Here is a 14,205-nt window from a genome sequence, read left to right as displayed (position 1 = left end):
TCATAGCTTTCCACAAAAAGGGCTTCACAGGCAAGGATATTGCTGCCAGTAAGATTGCACCTAAATCAACCATTTATCGGATCATCAAGAACTTCAAGGAGAGCGGTTCAATTGTTGTGAAGAAAGCTTCAGGGCGCCGAAGAAAGTCCAGCAAGCGCCAGTTGATTCAGCTGCGGGATCGGGGCACCAGCAGTATAGAGCTTGCTCGGGAATGGCAGCAGGCAGGTGTGAGTGCATCTGCATGCACAGTGAGGCAAATACTTTGGAGGATGGCCTGGTGTCAAGAAGGGCAGCAAAGAAGCCACTTCTCTCCAGGAAAAACATCAGTGACAGACTGATATTCTGCAAAAAGGTACAGGGATTGGACTGCTTGAGGACTGGGGTAAAGTCATTTTCTCTGTTGAATCCCCTTTCCGATTGTTTGGGGCATCTGGAAAAAAATCTTGTCTCTGGAGAAGACAAGATGAGTGATACCATCAGTCCTGTGTCATGCCAACAGTAAAGCATCCTGAAACCATTCATGTGTGGGGTTGCTTCTCAGCCAAGAGAGTGGGTTCACTCACAATCTTGCCTAAGAACACAGCCATGAATAAAAATGTTTACCAATACATCCTCCGAGAGCAACTTCTCCCAACCATCCAGAAACAGTTTGGCGATGAACAATGCCTTTTCCAGCATGATGGAGCACCTTGCCATAAGGCAAAAGAGATAACTAAGTGGCTTGGGGAACAAAACATAGATATTTTGGGTCCATGGCCAGGAAACTTCCCAGACCTTAATCCCATTGAGAACTTGTGGTCAATCCTCAAGAGGCGGGTGGACAAACAAAACCCCACAAATTCTGACAAACTCCAAGCATTGATTATGCAAGAATGGGCTGCCATCAGTCAGGATGTGGCCCTGAAGTTAATTAACAGCATGCCAGGGCGGATTGCAGAGGTCTTGAAAAATAATTGAAATGGGATTGAAACCAGGTGTGTGGGAAGACATTCCATCACCTGTTGTGTATTTAACCCTCTGTTTCCCCTCATGTCTTTATCACAGATGGTTTGTTATTTCAGTGTTGTGTTGTTTTGTATTGGTGAGCGATCAGGTCCTCGAACCCACTTTGTTTTAACTGTTACATTTAGTGTTGGAGTTATGTTTCGTCTGTTGTTAATAAATAACTCCATTACACTCTGTTTGATTCTCCTGCACCTGACTTCCCTGCCACCTATACACACACGACTCTGACAAGAACCTTCAGAATATAGCCGCAGTGTGTAGAATATTACTCTGAGTTAAACATATTGAGTCAGCTCTTTATTTCATGTCCAGCCATCTAAATAAGCCACTGACAAATACAACACTAGAACATGTCACAGGTGTTGCTAGGCAGATTAAATCATAAGTGACATGTAAAAAGGTAAACACGGGTAGGAAGACACCAGGAGAAAGGGGGAGGGAGAGGCGATGGAGGGTGTGAGAGAAATAGTAAAGGGAATTATAAAGAGTAGAGAGAGGACTGCAGCCAGGACCAGGTCATTATTCTGCATCCCTTAGTAATTTGTAGGGCGACGTCCCATCCCTCCATCCCTTTGTTCTCCAATCAATATTCTCCTCTCAGAGAGGAGACAGAGAGCAGCGAGGTAACAGCCTTTATTCAACATGAATCATTTAACACTTTGGGCTGGTGGGAACTGCCGCTTATTTAAACACTATCACTTAAAATACTCAGAAGCAACATGCAGGGATATAAAGCATCTGGCCGCAGCATTTAGGCTTTAGCACAACAGGTCCATTCTGGTCTAGATACGTTCTAGCTAACAAAAGGATAGAAATGTGGGAGGAAGGGAGAGAAAGAAAGATGGGGAAGGCGAGAACTCATTATAGTTACGTCATCAGCTAGGTGATTGAGAGAGGAGAACACGTTCTCTTTTATGGTAACGACCTGCCTATAGCACAGCAGCAGACATATGATTCTCTCTCTCAGCAGCTAGGGAGAACTGTTTTAGTGAACAGTATTGTTGTTTTAAGGCAGTTCATGTTTTCTCCACATCTGGTGTGACTAGGACAAAATTATTTAGAGGACGTCTAAAGGAAATACAGTTCAAGTCATTTAAAAGGAAACAAACAGAAAATCACAAAGGTGAGGTTGGATTTTTCTGGACATTGTAACTGATGTGTACAGTGTTACACTAAATGACACATTTAAAAGCTTTATATTTTCATTATAGAAGTGTGTTATTTAAAAAATTGTATGCATCAATGAACAAATTCTAAAAAAAATAACGTCAACAGTAGCCGTCATTGTAAATAAGAACTTGTTCTTAGCTGACGCCTAGCTAAATAAAGGTTTAAAAAAATGTAAGCAGGAGAATTCTATTTGACTATCAGCAGAAAACAACTCTGTGTCACGATCGTCGTATGGAGTAGAAGGTGTGGACCAAAACGCAGCGTGGTTAGTATACATTATTCTTTATTGAAGAAAGAACATGAAGAAAACTGAACCAAAACAATAAACGAATAACGACCGTGAAGCTATAATAAGAAAACTGTGCTGACACAAGCAACTAACAAAGACATAGATAATCACCCACAAAGTACCCACAGAATATGACTGCCTAAATATGGTTCCCAATCAGAGACAACGATAGCCAGCAGTCTCTAATTGAGAACCAATCTAGGCAACCATAGACATACAATTTACCTAGGAAGGGTACAGGCCCATAAACATACAAAACCCCTAGACAAGACAAAACACATACATCACCCATGTGTCACCCCTCGCCGCCAACCTAGGATTGGCAACCTCACTAAAGGGCCCCACTGGACTGAGGGGCAGCTCCGGACTGAGGGGCAGCTCCGGACTGAAGGGCAGCTCCGGACTGGCTGAAGGCTCTGGCGGATCCTGGCTGACTAGCGGCTCTGGCAGATCCTGGCGGCTCTGGCAGATCCTGGCTGACTGGCGGCTCTGGAGGATCCTGGCTGACTGGCGGCTCTGGCGGATCCTGGCAGACTGGCGGCTCTGGCGGCTCCTTGCAGACTGGCGGCTCTGGCGGCTCCTTGCAGACTGGCGGCTCAGGCGGCTCCTTGCAGACTGGCGGCTCTGGCGGCTCCTTGCAGACTGGCGGCTCTGGCGGCTCCTTGCAGACTGGCGGCTCTGGGGGGCTGCCACCGGAGGGCTGGTGCGTGGAGATGGCACCGGATAGACCTGCCAGAGAAGGCGTACTGGAGATCTGGAGCATCGAGCCTGCCCAACCTTACCTGGTTGAATGCTCCCTGTAGCCAGCCCAGTGCGGCAAGGTGGAATAGCCCACACTGGGCTGTGCAGGCGACCCGGGGACACCATGCATAAGACTGGTGCCATGTATGCCGGCCCAAGGAGACGCACTGGAGACCAGATGCGTAGAGCCGGCTTCATGGCACCTGGCTCGATGCTCAACCTAGCCCGGCCGATACAAGGAGCTGGAATGTACCGCACAGGGCTAAGCACGCGAAGCTCTGAACATTGTAGAACATTGAAGACAACATCACGAACAAAAGCTGCAGAGGGGAAACCCGGAGAAATGTTTTGCTGATTAATAATAAACTGAACTTCTATAGCGCTTTTCATTCCCGAAAATAATCTCAAAGCACATGAAAAGGAAGCTCATCAAGCTCATCCGCAGGGCTCTCCAGTGGGTGGTGCGGTCTGCACAACTTATCACTGGGGGAAAACTACCTGCCCTCCAGGACATCTACAGCACCCGATGTCACAGGAAGGCCAAGAATATCAAGGACAACAACCACCCGAGCCACTGCCTGTTCACCCCGCTACCATCCAGAAGGCGAGGTCAGTACAAGTGCATCAAAGCTGGAACTGAGAGACTGAAAAACAGCTTCTATCTCAAGGCCATCAGACTCTTAAAACAGCCTAACACAGAAAGGCTGCAGCCTACATACAGACTTGAAATCATTGGCCACTTTAATAAATGGATCACTAGTCACTTTAATAATGTAACTTTCATAATGTTTACATATCTTGCATTACTCATCTCATATGTATATACTGTATTTTTACCATCTTTTGCATCTTGTCTATGCCGCTCTGTCATTGCTCATCCATATATTTATACATTCTTATTCCATTCCTTTACTTAGATGTGTGTATTAGGTGATTGCTGTGGAATTGTTAGATTACTTGTTAGATATTGCTGCACTGTCAACTAGAAGCACAAGCATTTCACTACTCTCCAATAACATCTGCTAACCATGTGTATGTGACCAATCAAATTTGATTTGATGCAATACAAATAAGACATTTAAATTGAGATGGTAGAGATGGGGATTGAATGTCACTAATGTCCAATTCACAACTACTTGGTCAGCCAGATCTGAACACAATCCGACGACAATGCGATCTTTGTATTCTGATAGCAGAAGTCGCATGTACTGTAAGTGTAGACACAGCCAAAGAGTGCTTCATCAGTGCACCACATCTGCTTCTCCGACGTTCAGTTACTCCGATGGTACGGGTCTTCCATTGCCGAACATGTAGCACCCACCTGGGTGATGATACGGCTGCTGAAATGCATTAAAAAAAAGAACAGTCCCTGAGCCATCTCTGGACAACATGTAGTACTTGTTGTGATTCTTCCCAACAGAAGAAACAAAGCCGGTGTTGCACTATTTGAATCCAAAACAGGCCTGTTAGGCCTAAGCCAAAAATAGATTTTCATCCCAATTCTGCAAACTGAGGGTCAAGACCATGAGATCTAAGTGATCAACCCCCAGAGCAGTCAAACACCTATTTTTTTAATGCAACCAAAAACACAACTACAAAATGATGTACAGTAATATTATAATTATGACTAATATTACTTAATTGGAGACAAGAATACAAACTCTGACATTCTCTTCTATACAGAGCATACTACTGTTTGGTATTCTGCCGCATTTAGGCACTTTTACCATGTCAGAAAGAAAGGAATCACTAATGGTCGGCAGACCTTGGTATTTGAAAAACAGGAGCCTGATAATGGACACTTCACCATTAACACCTACAACAATGTCACTGTAATGATTCAAGGCCTACAAGCTGCACATATCCTCAATGTACATGAGTTTACATCACTGAAAGAGCTAGCAGACACCTTGAAAGAGAATGGCACTCTGCTACACTTCAATCAGAAGACTGACCTGATAGGAAATCAGTTAATTCCAAAAGTCCCCCCACCCTCATTACTAACCAAGCCACCATAGCAGACATGGCAAATGACAACCTGTACAAGCTGTCTCAGGCCTTTGGCATTATATCCCTACTGGAGGTAAAGGTGGTGAGGTGACAGTTCTGAGGCTGGATAAGGAGGAGCTGAGGGAGAAACTGGTAATAGTCAAGAGCATCATTACTAGAGAGATAGTTGACATCAGGGAGAAGCTACAAAGGGAGTTGCCTACCACAACCCTCACTACCACACCCTCACATCCCCTCATCGGCAGTACCATAGCCAGCGGAGCCATGCTGGGACTCTAAGGAGAAAGGAAGACAACAAAAAGCCACCTGTGGTCTCCAGCTCACTCCATTTACAGAACATAACTTCAGACACCACAGCCCACAACAGCAGCACTCAGACAGAGGACCACAAGTCCTTCATTTTAAAATTCTCCAATGGGACATTTCTCAGAGAGAAACTGCTAATCCATGGCATGTCAGTCAGAAAGCTATGGGTTCGCGCTAAGGCTCTGTCATAACCGGCCGCGACCGGGAGGTACTTGGGGCGACGCACAATTGGCCTAGCGTCGTCCGGGTTAGGGAGGGCTTGGCCGGTGGGGATATCCTTGTCTCATCGCGCACCAGCGACTCCTGTGGTGGGCCGGGCGCAGTGCACGCTAACCAAGGTTGCCAGGTGCACGGTGTTTCCTCCGACACATTGTTGTGGCTGGCTTCCCGGGTTGGATGCATGCTGTATTAAGAAGCAGTGCGGCTTGGTTGGGTTGTGTTTCGGAGGACGCATGACTTTCAACCTTTGTCTTTCCCGAGCCCGTACGGGAGTTGTAGCGATGAGACAAGATAGCTACTAACAATTGGATACCACGAAAAAGGGGGTAAAATTCGAAAATGTCTAACAACAGCAAGTGCCTTAAATTCTGTCACGCAACACATTAAATGGGGCTGACCACATAATTCACACAGGTATTATAAACTAATCATTGATGACAGAGGACATGTAGCTCCTGCAATGCAGCAGGTAGCAGCCAGAGCTGTAGAGAGATTTCCTAACACCAAAATCATTTAAGTCCACCCTGTTGCCATGTGCCCTTCCACATTATTCAGAGCAACAACACTAAGCTGTCCAGTGACTATCCTCTCTTAGACAATGTGTACCTAGCGAACCACCGTGACATTAACCCCCAGCTGATGCACAACATAGTTCACTTGAACAAACAGTGTGTCAAGGTGTTTGCTAGGAAACTGAAAGAAACTGCTCTGGGACAAAGCAAAAACCAAAATAAGAGGAAATCTGCCATACATCCTCCAATGTCACAATCACAATTCCCAGCCAGAGTGAGGTTGTAATCGCTGCCAAAGGTGCTTCAACAAAGTACTGAGTAAAGGGTCTGAATACTTAAAACATTAGTGTTTTTTTGTTATTGATTTGGCCAAAAAATATAGACATGTTTTTGCTTTGTCATTATGGAGAATTGTGTGTAGGAAAAAAAAACAATCGAATACATTTTTGAATAAGGCTGTAACACAACAAAATGTGGAAAAAGTCAAGGGGTCTGAATTCTCTATCTCTCTCTCTGCCTCGTCTGAAGACTTCTTCTATAGGGTGTTGCTATAGGCCACTGTTAGCAATGTATGTTACTCTTCAATAACACAAACCCCAAAGCAAATCAAGGGGAGCCCTAGCCTGTTGTTGACCTATTAGAATTATTTGCAATAAAACTAGCTAATGGCCAAATAATGTATCCTATTTCAGAAGACATATTCCTCCCATGTCTCTGAACCATTTATCAATAATTCCCAATTACAGAATAAAACACTATTTCCATTGATCGTTAGTTCTATTCTAGTACTCTGTCTCTGCGTTGTGTATTTATCTTCCAAATGTTATTACACCAACAAATGCTAACTATCTATATCTGGAGAATGTGTATGATGTTCTCTGATGCTACAGAGAGAATATACTACATGACCAAAAGTATGTGGACACCTGCTCATTGAACATCTCATTCCAAAATAATGGGCATTAATATGGAGTTGGTCCCCCTCTTTGCTGCTATAACAGCCTCCACTCTTCTGGGAAGGCTTTCCACCAGATGTTGGCCTTTCCCAAACTGCTGCCACAAAGTTTCAAGCAGAGAATCGTCTTGGATATTAGTTTATACTGCAGTGTTAAGATTTCCTTTCACTGGATCTAAGGGGACTAGCTTGAACCATGAATAACAGCCCCAGACCATTATTCCTCCTCCACCAAACTTTACAGTTGGCAACATGTATTGGGGCATGTAGCGTTCCCCTGGCATCCGCCAAACCCAGGTTCGTCCGTCGGACTGCCAGATGGTGAAGCATGAATAATCACTCCGGAGAACGCTTTTCCCATGCCCCAGAATCCAATGGTGGCAAGCTTTACACCCCTCCAGCTGAAGCTTGGCATTGCGCATGGTGATCTTAGGCTTGCTCAGCCATGGAAACCCATTTCATGAAGCTCCCGATGACCAGTTCTTTTGCTGACATTTTGCTTCCAGAGGCAGTTTGGAACTCAGTAGTAAGTGTTGCAACCTGAGGACAGACGATTTTCACTCGCGACGCACTTCAGTACTCGTCGGTCCCATTCTGTTAGCTTGTGTGGCCTACCATTTCGCGGCTGAGACATTTCCACTTCACAATAACAGCACTTACAATTGACCTGGGAAGCTCTAGCAGGGCAGAAATTGGACAAACTGACTTGTTGGAAAGGTGGCATCCATGAAGGTACCATGTTGAAAGTCACTGAGATCTTCAGTAAGGCCATTCTACTGCCAATGTTTTTTTTCTATGAAGATTGCATGGCTATGTGCTCGATTTTATACACCTTTAGCTGAAATAGCTGAATCCACTAATTTCAATGGGTGTCCACATACTTTTGCATTTATAGTGTATATTGGTGGCCTGAACATTGACTGATTATAATCTAGTTGTCCTCTCAAGAGGAAAGTTTTTAGTGTGACTAATTCCTGCAACATGACCCAGGTTATCACTCAACCAACTAGAGTGTATTCCAATAATGTTGGATCTGTGACTTCCACTTGTATTGATCATATCTTCACTAATGCTGCAGAGCTTTGCTCTAAAGCAATATCAGTTCCCATTGGCTGTGTTGACCATAACATTACGGCAATAACAAGGACATCCAAAGTATCAAACGCAGGTCCTACAGAGATCATGTTTTTTCATACATCTTTTGTTGAAGACCTAAAATTTTTTTTTATGTTGGTCTGTGTGGGAGGAAGAGACTCCAGATGCAGCACTTGGAGTATTTGTATAACAATTATTGCCAATTGTTGACAAACATGCAGCTGTTAAGACACTAAACTGTTAGAGCCCCCTAGATCGATGATGAATTGAAAAATTGTATGGTTCAAAGAAATGATTGGCTGGCATGCTGTTAATAGTTAATAGAGTGTATTCCAATAATTGAGAAATTGTGACTAAACGTAACAAAATAAGATAAATTGCATTACCAAAACTAGATAAATTACAAACTTTACAAAAAGACTTGAGCACTTTAAATTATACCTGAAAATAGCCGTGTAGCGACGCTCCCCAAACAACCTGACAGAGCTTGATGAGAGGATCTGCAGAGAATGGGAGAAACTCCCCAAATACAGGTGTGCCAAGCTTGTAGCGTCATGCCCGTGAAGACTCTAGGCTGTAATCGCTGCCAAAGGTGCGTCAACAAAGTACTGAGTAAAGGGTCTGAATACTTATGTAAATGTGATATTTCATTTTTTTCCCCAAGAAAACATTTCTAAAAACCTGTTTTTGCTTTTTAATTGTGGGTTATTGTGTCTAGATTGTTGAGGAAAAACACAATGTACCTTAACAAAATGTGGAAAAAGTCAAGGGGTCTAAATACTTTCCGAATGCCCTGTATATTGACATGATCCCATATAAAAGGTGATTGTAGAGAAGGTTGGTGCCTTCATATTGGACTTCAATCAAACCCACCATTGCAATGTTTATGCAGTGTCTATGTTTACAAACTTCACCCTGCACTACAGAGTATGATTGAATAGATAGAATTGAGCTCTTAGAAAAGTTGTGAATAAACTCATGCTGTAGTTTACCACCAGGGAACAGAGTGTGATTGGGTTCCGTGACAAGCCTGCCACGTATCAACATTTTATTTCATTTGTTCACTCCTTTGAAGCAAGGAACATTAGTGGAGAAGCCAGACTACTTTGGAAAAAGCAAGCGGCGATGATGAAAATGATGATGGCTCAGTGACTGCAGGTGCATCACTGTCTATAATCGCCTCTGCTCTGCATCCATGGGTATAAACAGGCAATCAACGCCACACACAGATAAATGCAGGTATAGACACACGCTAACCGGTAGTGCACACAAACACACACACACACGGCATATATTATGCGCGCACACATAAGCACACGAATCCACAAAGACATGCAAAGACATACGCAGCTCTGCGCAAAGACACCTCACACCGTGACACAGATCTAGAGAGAGAGACATCCTACACCATTGATGCTCTCAGAGAGGTAATTCTGTTTCTGTGTGTTTGAAAGAGAAGAAGAGGGGGGGGGGGGGATAGAAAAGAAAAGTGTAAATCTAATAATTCTTACAGAACAGGGCCTCGGGCGAAGCCCTATAGGATCAAATCCAATTGTGGCTAGATGCACATTAAGCCCCGTCACTCAGTAGCAGCACTACACTGGCTGCCTTTGGAACAGAGACAAATGTTGATGAGACTACTGGTGATGGTAGTAAAGTGGGAGTTTCTCTCTTAGAAGCAAGAGATGAGGAGTGTAAACTCACGCGCGCATGTATGGACAAACACGTGAACTCACACCAAAACAAATGTGCGGACGGCATACACACACAAAGGATGCAGCAATGCATAAACATGAGCACACACACACAACACACTTTGACGCCCCGGCACCAGGCACCGTACCTCAGCCAATCAAACACTGGAAACAAGATTACGCCGCACTGGGAGCACTACTGCATGCCAAATCCAACACATACATGGACACACACAACAAACACAGAGAGACATGATTCACACTCGCATACAAACACGGCACATACCCCGCCCAAAAGCAACGAGTCCCTGTTTGATTAGGTTTTTACCTTTCAGACACAAAAGCTCGTACAGTAACGTACATTAGTAAAAGCATTAATGAGTCTAGTTACTTAAGGTGCTGGACTTTAGCTAATTATCTTAATAACTACACAAGTAATTATCCTTCCCCCCTTCAAAGTCCTACAGCTTCCTCTGTCCGCCTGTTGCTGCTGTGTTTGATGAAAGGACATGTGAACGGCACACTCAAGGATAAGCATTAACACTATCGCACTGCACACACTACATAGTTCACTATGTAAGGTGAACTGGCCTTACAGGTCGCAGGTACAGCCAGCCAAAAGTAATAACCCACAGTGCAAGAAATTATTTTAATACAAGTGCAATACTTCAGATGTACAATATAGACTTTGAGCACTAAGCACTTTGACATGCAAATACAGGCCCACCCTCACTTCGACATTTTTAGACCCTTGCACTATCCTGCCGACTTTTTTGTAAATATTTTGTAAATATCTGATAATTTTTTCTGTTTTTTTCTGACATTATTAATGTTTATTCTGAACAACCATGCTGTTTGTAAGGGCAACATCCAAGCCGTTACACCAGAGGTCCAGACCTCTCATCGAGGTATCTTCTGTTCAGATGCAGACTATGGATCGCTACAATATGACGAAAAGAGAGCCATTGGCTCATTTTATTACAACACCATGATCTGTTATGATTCAAGACAGTTAACTCCTTTCATTCCATGACATTATCTAATAATAGTTGACTCAAATGCAGTTGTTTGACTGAAGCATGTGGATCCAGAGTGGGCATGATATCAGGCCAACAGCAGTGTGTTTGAATTTATTTACTCACCTGCCAATAATTCTCTGCTGTTCTCTGACATTCAGAGACAGATGCAGCATTCCAAATGGCACCCTATTCCCTATATAGTGCACTACTAACCTATGGGCACCGGTCAAAAGTAGCGCACTATAAAGGGAATAGGGTTCCATTTGGAACACACTCAGAGACAGACCATAGTAACCATAGTAATTGGGGCAGCAGGGTAGCCTAGTGGTTCAACCCCCCCGAGCTGACAAGGTACAAATCTGTCATTCTGCCCCTGAAGAGGCAGTTAACCCACTGTTCCTAGGCCGTCATTGAAAATAAGAATTTGTTCTTAACTGACTTGCCTAGTTAAATAAAGGTTAAAAAATAAATCAAGTCATCAAGTGTTCATTAGCTAGCTACTAGCAGCTGCCAATTCCAACATGCATGGCCGCATAGTAATGTATGATGAATGAAATTATAAAACTTGCATTCATATTCTTTTGAAGTTGTTTGTTTGGCTTACCTTGGAAACACTCAATTCCTATTTCCCCTCTGTGGTGTGCATAAATATATATTAATCTACCTAGGGCCCCTATCCGGCCGAGCTAGTGTTTCACCATAGCAACTGGAGAACGGGCCTATTGGGGGAAGGAGGAATATATTGGGGGGATAATGTTGAATATTTGCCAGAGTTTACATGTTTCTCAGTTGAAAGTTGGACTATTTGTGTGTAAATGTTTATGAAAGAGATGTGGTTTTTAAATATACATTCATTTAAAAATGTGCCTCCGCATACCCTTTTCTTCTTGTCAAATGTTCCTGAGGAGAGATTCCTCTCATCAATGAGTGTCTTGGAACTGCATCATTTTGACATAAACCAAAAAGTGTGTGTGTGTGTGTGTGTGTGTGTGTGTGTGTTTCATATGCGTGTGCACTCACGCTCCAGAGCGCATCAATGTAAAATGCATAAATCCACTGACATTTCCTATTCCTTCCTAACCCAGGTTGGCGACACATCTGTATGTTGGTGAGATTATGCATTCATCCCCTCCCTCTCTAGTTGTCACTATGGTCTCACCTGCTGGCTACCTCCATGCCATCCTATCGACGTATCAGGCAGGGTGATGTCACGCACGTCGAGCCCCAGGCCTTGCCAAGCTCGGCTGCCAGCGGCATGGTGTGTGCGTGCGTGTGTGTGAGTGCTTCTTTCTCGGTGTGTGTGTGTATATATATGTGTGTGTGTGTGTATGCGGCGCCACATGCCACTAGGCTAATTAGAGGGCTCTTAACTCTGTCAAAGTCATTTGATGACACTGATGTGGGAGATTGATATTCACGCTTGACTCTCCCGTCCTCTCTCTCCACCTGAGTGCTTGCTGTTGTGTTGTTTACTTCCCTACACAATTAGTATCTGATTGTTGATGGTTGGGGACTGGGTGAAGGGGTCTCACTGTGCAACCTGATGATTAGGAGGCTGGAAGAATATGCATCTGGCCTCTATGTCCCCGGCAACTTATTTTTCAAATAGCAAAAAAACAGGTTAATACTGTGCTCTTTCATTCTGTGGTGAAAAACGATTTTCTCTGAACATGTGGTCCTCAGTTGGTGGAGAAAGGCGCTTGTAACGCCAGGGTAGTGGGTTCGATTCCGGGACCACCCGTAAGTAAAATGTATGCACGCATGACTATATGTTGTGTTTGGATAAAAGCATCTGCTAAATGGCATATCATTGTATTATGTCAAATCCATGCAAGCCATTGCAGTGTCTTCGTGAAAATATACACATCATAACACTATTTAATGGTTTCCATATAATACGCTATGATCACACCTGGCTTCATCTGTGTAGTATGATGTGAGAGTAGAGTAAGCCTCTGTCCGCATTCTAAATGGCACCCTATACCCTATGTCGTCCTGTTGTATCCTGTACACGTGACAAATACATTGACTTGATGTAGGGAATAGGGTGCCATTTGGGATGAAACCCCAGTTATAGTTATAGTTGTAATTATGAGAAATCCTGCTATGCCTACCGACGAACAATCAAAAAGGCAAAGCGTCAATACAGGACGAAGATGGAATCGTACTACACCGGCTTTGACGCTTGTCGGATGTGGCAGGGCTTGCAAACTATTACAGACTACAAAAGGAAAGTACAGCCGAGAGCTGCCCAGTGACACAAGCCTACCAGACGAGCTAAATTACTTCTATGCTCGCTTCGAGGCAAGTAACACTGAAACATGCAGGAGAGCATCAGCTGTTCTGCACGACTGTGTGATCACTCTCTCAGTAATACCTGAGTAATACCTTTAAACAGGTCAACATTCACAAGGCCAGACGGATTACCAGGACATGTACTCAGAGCTTGCGCTGACCAACTGGCAAGTCTGTAATACCAACCATTTTCAGGCAGACCACCATAGTCCCTGTGCCCAAGAACACTAAGGTAACCTGCCTAAATGACTACCGACCCGTAGCACTCACGTCTGTTGCCATGAAGTGCTTTGAATGATTGCACGGCAAGGCACGTCTCCAACACCATCATTAAGTTTGCTGATGACAAAGGCCTGATCACGACAACGACAAGACAGCCCATAGGAGGAGGTCAAAGACCTGACCGTGTGGTGCAAGGACAACAACCTCTCCCTCAATGTGATCAAGAGAAAGGAGATGATTGTGGACTACAGGAAAAGGAGGACCAAGCATGCCCCCATTCTCATCGATGGGGCTGTAGTAGAGCAGGTTGAACGCTTCAAGTTCTTTTGTGTCCACATCACCAACAAACTAACATGGTCCAAGCACACCAAGACAGTCGTGAAGAGGGCACGACAAAACCTATTCACCCTCAGGAGACTGAAAAGATTTGTCATGGGTCCTCAGATCCTCAAAAGGTTCTACAGCTGCACCATCGAGAGCATCCTGACGGGTTGCGTCAATGCCTGGTATGGCAACTGCTCGGCCTCCGACCGCAAAGCACTACAGATTGTCAAAGACTACAGCCACCTTAGTCATAGACTGTTCTCTCTGCTACCGCATGGCAGGAGGTAACAGAGCGCCAAGCCTAGGTCCAAGAGGCTTCTAAACAGCTTCTACCTCCAAGCCATGACTC

This window comes from Oncorhynchus clarkii, chromosome 33 (genome assembly GCF_045791955.1).
Source record: "Oncorhynchus clarkii lewisi isolate Uvic-CL-2024 chromosome 33, UVic_Ocla_1.0, whole genome shotgun sequence".
NCBI lineage: Eukaryota > Metazoa > Chordata > Actinopteri > Salmoniformes > Salmonidae > Oncorhynchus > Oncorhynchus clarkii.
This window is presented reverse-complemented; position numbering follows the sequence as displayed.